Below are 6,351 nucleotides of genomic sequence, written 5' to 3'. Positions count from 1 at the left end.
TTGATTTAATTTTCACATTTTTATTACAAAAAAAAAAAAAAAAAAAAACTCTCCTTTTTTAGATTTGAGTGATTCAAAGATGGGGACAGGGATTGAATTTTCATATTTTTATCCTTAGCCTGAGCACATTACCTGCACTTTAGTACATGCCCAATAGTATTTTGTTGAATGAAGGAACAATATATAAAAGTAGAAACTTGCCAATGTACGTTATGTCAGAAAAAGAAGTGTCATTATCTTTTGTAGGCATATGTCTTTGCTGTCAATTTTAATAACAGATACATCACTATTGTGTGTGTTTTTTTGTGTGTGTGTGTGTTATTTTATCCCCATTGACAATGCATCCTACCACACATTTACATGTATCATTTTATATTTTTTTAATAACACACTGAATTACTTATGCCAACTTTGAATTTTGGAGATGTTTTTCAATTTTTTTCTATTATTATTGTTATTTTTAAATGCAAGGAGAAAACAGAATGAAAAAAATAAAAGAGAATTGAATATTCAAGAATTGTGGGACAATTTCTGTATGTGTAATAGTAATACCGGAAGCATAAAAAGGAGAACAGAAGAGATATCTGAAATAATAATGCCCAAGAATTTTTCACAATAATAGACACAAAACCATAGACCCAGGAAACTTAGAGAATACCAAGCAGAAAAAAAACAGAACAAAACAAAAAACCAACCAACAAAACAAACAAACCAAAAACACCTACACAGAGGCATTTCATATTCAAACTGCAGAAAACCAAAGACAAACTCTTGAAAGAAATCAGAGGGGAAAACCAACCAACCAAACAAACAAACAAAATCACCTTACCTATAGGGGAAAAAGGATCAGAATTACATTGAACTTCTAGTCAGAAAACATACAAGAAAAAAATACTCAAAAAAATATTCAAAGTATTGAAAAACATTCTTACCTATTATTCTTTTTTTCCAGTTTTTAAATTATATTTATTTTTGACAGCACAATTAAATGACTCTATAACTACCACAGTCTATAAAACTCCTGTGGAAAGGAGCTACTTTTTCTGAACTGTTTCCTTAAAGCTTCTTTAGGATTTTACACACTTCTTTTTGATCACCAAGAGCACAGAATTCCTCATGTATGTTTGTATCTCCACTGGCTAGTATAGACCCTAACATATATTTATACTCTTTTTTAGTAGTATTCTATGTCTAATGAAACCAGGATTGATTTATTCCGTTTATATTTTTTAAAAATAGAAAAAACAAAACTAAAAACACACTTGATTTCCTTCAGACATTTGTTATGTAAACCCTTTTGTTAAATTTAGACATCATGAGTTAGATAAAATTGTCACTGAGTAGGTAATATAAACCAAATGGTATAACACATCTTAAGGAATAATGACTCGTTTACAGAAATAAGACTTACCTCAGAGAAATAATTAAGGGAAAAGACATTCGGACATCCTTTGTTCTCAACACCAAGCAATTTGAAAATATATTGCAGAGCTGTAGGTTCTTTTCGGTTTTCTAACGCAAGAACAAAATCCAGGTAGGTCCTATAGAAAAGAAAATGTCATGCTTTGGAGGCCTTATTTGGAATTAACTTTTCAAGTAAGTATTTGATGATTTGAAGCATTTTGTTATCAAAGGTGGCAAGTTATTTTTAATATGAAATGAGAAATCCATTTGTATGCTCAATGTCAGTTTCTAGGGATTCTATGTAGCAGTTAATCTGTACAGGACAGTTTTGGGGACACAGTTCATTTTATGAGATTTGCTGTGGTAAACCACAATTTTCTTTCATTATGCTTTTGAAATGGACAGGACAGTGACTAAGCTATCATACATTGCTACTAAATTTATACTTTCATTTCACTGTGGTCATTTTGGGGAAAAAAATAAGTTTATCTGGAATGAATAGAACAGCATATTTAAGTAGGTGTTTTGTAATACTGTAAAAGTTTTAAATCTAGTCACAGATTACTTTTTGCATAATGAAAAGAAGTGAAATACTTGGGAGAGCTTCACTTAGAAAAGAAAATTTATATTCTTGGAAAACAGTTTTTTAGGCTAATATTAAGAATTCCTTTCTGCATAAATTGTAGCATAAAAAGGTAGAAAGATGTAGCTGCATCATGGTCTAACTCTATGCATAGTTGTAGCTTCTGATTTTCTTTATTCACCAGAAGTTATTAGTATAAGCTCCTCACTAACCAGCATAGACAGTTGTGGGAGTCACAAAACAGTTTTTGCGCCCTTTCCCCCTTTTCCTTTGTCTGACAAATGCTGTTATTTGGAAAACTGTTATTAAACCTAAGTGATAAAACCTAGAACCTTGATTCTGTTCTAATAATATGACCATTTATTAAGTACCATTAGTTTGGAAAATTTATCAGATCCTCAACACATTTTTAATAGCAAGAAAGATAATTTAAATATATGGTGATGGCAGGAGAACTGACTCTGGGTGGTGAGCACACAACGTGATATATAGATAATGTATTATACAATTGTACACTTGAAGCTATGTAATTTTACTAGCCATTGTCACCCCAATAAACTTAATTTAAAAAATAGAAATATTATTTAGAATTTTCTTCTCAAGTATTTTGCAATAAAAGGATTGACACAAGTTATTCAATCTTTAGATACTAATATAGCCACGTATAGAGAGTAATACAACCTGATTCTTAGATTTAAATCATGGCATATGTGATACTATATCTGACCTGGTAATTTAATGGATGAACCATCTACCGTGTTTCCCTGAAAATAAGACCTAGCCGAACAATCAGCTCTAATGCGTCTTTTGGAGCAAAACTTAATAGAAGACCCGGTATGATATGATATATGATATGATATGATGTGATATATTAATTCTATTAATTTTTGCTTCAAAAATGCATTAGAGCTGATTGTCCAGCTTATTTTCGGAGAAGCACGGTATATGAAAATAGTCAATAGGTATTACCAATTTTTCTTATTTTTATTTTACTAGTTCATGATCCTTTATAGTAGGTACACTAACAATGAAATGAACAAAATACTAAAATTTTCTATTTTCCCTGAATCCATAAGAGAAGTACTGTTGTAAAGTACTGTTGAAATTTACCTTAAAATTAAAGGCTCAAAATCTCAAATAATTTGATCAGATCATACATTGTAAGATAATGTTACACACTGATAAAAAATGCCATATCGCTTCAAGAAAAAGGTTTTTGGAGACTGTGGGAGCCTAAATTTTTAATACTCTTTCTCCATCATAAGTGAGACACTTCGGGAAAACACAGTCCAAGAAGATGTTGGTCATGATTGTTCTGTGGCTGGAGAGTTCTTTACTGAGCATGCCACTGTGCTCCCTATCAAGGTTCTACTAAGTCTATGCACACTTAGGACAGAAGCAGCAGAAAACCAATTTGTTTCTTGACTCTCCTTGGACAGTTCCTTATCCCTTAATTCCAATAAATAATCTAGGAAGCTGCATGCTAAAATAACTTGAATTTTTATCTTTTCAGTTCTTAGAGGGTCAAAAAAGAAGAATTTCCTGACTGCTATACAAACATAAAAGGAGTACAAAGATTTTTTCCAGCCCATCTAATGGTGACAAAGTAGAGAAAGCTGCAAGTTTTCTAAATCAGCTTCCCAAAGGAATCTTTGTCCTGCAACATCATATAAACTGAGTTTATATGTTCATCAAACTTTTCTTGACATAATTAAAGAACTGCATGATAGAAATTCTTCCATAAGAATCTGCATGAAGGAGTTCAGCAAAAACTTTTGCTGTGAAAAATGACTGGCACTTCGGTTCAGTTTTTTCACAAACCTTCAAAAAAGTTTCATAATTAATCATCGCTTCCTCTCCATTCATAGGGGGTGTCTGGTGTTTGTCCTGCAAAACCCATAAGTTCTATAATTCTTCATTATCTAAGAGTTCTCTACTTTTCCTTTGCAGAAAGATGGCTCTGGATTCCTCTCTTAGTTTCTGTACTAAGACTTCATCTTCAGCTGGCAGCCTATAATAAAATGGGGTAAGGGTCTTATACAATTCATTAGTGATTTTTTTTTTAACCTCCTTTCCGTTCTGAGTAGTATTTGGTAAATAAATCCATTTCTTTTCCTTTAAATTCTTGTTCACTTTTTCTTTTTTTTTTTTTTTTTTTTGGTTGAACCAGTGTTGGGCATTCTTAACCTCCTACCCCCAACAGTGAAGAACTGGCAAATCCATGACTAGCTTCCGCTCAGCAGCTCCTGCATTTGCTGTTTGCTAACTGTTCTACCTGCTACCAACTCAGATGTCAAACACTGCCCAGCTCTGTAAAGGCTGGGAAGGCCACTCACTCAACTGCCATCTAGGAAATGAGTGGAAATCCATGTTATTCTTTATCTAGCAAAATTATCCATCAAAAGTGAAGGAGGAATACTTTCTCAGACAAACCAAAGCTGACGGAATTCATCAACAGCAGACCTTACCCGCAAAAAATATTAAAAGAAGTTTTTCAAGAAAAAGGAAAATAATATAATTTAAAACTTACATAAAGACAGGAAGAGTGTTTTATACTGATATAAATAAATGATTGGATAATTTAATAAATGGAGAAAAGACAAATCTTCAGTGCAGAACTGCAAATAATTCACAGAGGTACTCTACCCTAAAGGAGAAGCATAATTTCTCACTTCTTAAGTATGGACTATATTTAGTGACTTCCATCCAAAGCCTACAGAATGGAAAGTGGAGATGAGTAACTTTAAAGGGGAGAAATCTGACAAATATTACCTCAGCTAGGTGATCAAGGTCAATATCAATGGTTATAAATCATGTTGATAGCATATTCTCTTGATATATGGCAAAATGGCACTTTGCCACTGTGATCCTCCTCCCTAAATACCATAAACCTAGATTAATCATGAGAATAACATCAAAAAATTCCAACAGATTGTCATCCTACAAAATTACTGACCATAAATATTCCAAACTGTCAAAATCATTAAAACAAGAAAACTTTGTATAAAATAGCACAGCCCTAAGTAGCCTAAGGAGACATGAAAACTAAATATACATCTCTGGATGGGTTCCTGGAACAGAAAAAGAATATTAGGTGAAAACAAAGGATCCCAATAAAGAATGGACTTTTGCTAACAGTGTATCAATGTTGGTTCATTGATTATAATAAATGTACCATGCTAATGTAAGATGTTAGTAATAGAAGCTAGATATGGGAAATGGGAATAATCTGTACTACATTCACTTTTTTAAAAAAATAAAAAACTATTACAAAAAATAAAGTCTTAAAAAGTAAAACCCAGTTCTAACCATGTAGTTTTCTGTTTAAAACCTTAATTTAAAATCAAAACTTGGAAGTTACCAAGTACTCAATAAATATTACTGACACCAGTTACCATTGACCATGGTTGTCACGTGTTCTGGTCTATATTTTCAGTAAGAAGGAATTCCTGAGGGACTCTTAGGGTTAGCTCAAATTTTGGCAGGTGGTAAAATACAAGTTTGACAGTATCTGAAGAAACTCAAGGTCTGTAAAAATACTGTTGTGTTCTGGTGAAGGCCCTCTTGATTCATAGCCAGCACCTTCTCAATGTGTCCTCACATGGTGAAAAGGGCAAGGGATCTCTGAGCAAACTTTTCTACAGAGATTAATCCCACCTATGAGGGCTCTACCCTCATGTTTTAATCACCTCCCAAAGGCCACACCTACTTATTCCATCACCTTTGAAAGCTGGGATGTCAACATATGATTTTGGGAGTACACAAACATTTAGACCATTGCATATGAGCTAGAAAAGTCAAAGAAAATGGGATGATATGGTAGTGTTTTAAATCTTAAAAATAAGTTTATTTTTTTTTTCTTCCTTACTATCAGTGTCACCTGGTGCCAAAATTATAATATTGGGTTAAATGGGAGTTCTAAAGAATTTCATTGGTTCATACTAGTCTTTATTTGAGTCATTCCTTATTTTATCATATCCAGCTATACAATTCTTCCCAGAAACAAAAAGTCTCCTAGTAGACTAATGATTATAAACACTGAGATCTAGAAATAATTTTGGAAGCCACACTGTCAATGCATTTACATCACATAGGAAGTTAGGTGCACAGGTAGCAAGAACCAAATTGTACTTGAATATGTGGTTTCCACAATGCTTTTGTGAATAATCATAAAATTCTGGTAAACAATACAGTCATATCCTCTTGGGCTCTCAAAATACCTTATAGCCAGCATCATACTAATCCGTATAAAGAATAAGCCTGTGTAAGAAGGATAGACAAAAATTAGTATTCCCTGGGAACTAAAGTTAACAATGCCAACTGCTTTGCAAATAATGGATTGAACTAGAGACGAGGTGGGGGTT

At 32.8% G+C, this 6,351-nt stretch overlaps 1 pseudogene; it reads right to left on the bottom strand.

The window, feature by feature from the left end:
- Positions 1–820: 820 nt before the first annotated feature.
- LOC109447755 (serine/threonine-protein phosphatase 2A regulatory subunit B'' subunit gamma pseudogene) lies at positions 821–3,853 on the bottom strand (annotated as a pseudogene).
- Positions 3,854–6,351: the final 2,498 nt, after the last annotated feature.

Source organism: Rhinolophus sinicus, chromosome 1 (assembly GCF_057876585.1).
Source record: "Rhinolophus sinicus isolate RSI-liver-muscle chromosome 1, RSI-T2T, whole genome shotgun sequence".
NCBI classification, from domain to species: Eukaryota; Metazoa; Chordata; class Mammalia; order Chiroptera; family Rhinolophidae; genus Rhinolophus; species Rhinolophus sinicus.
This window is presented reverse-complemented; position numbering and strand designations above follow the sequence as displayed.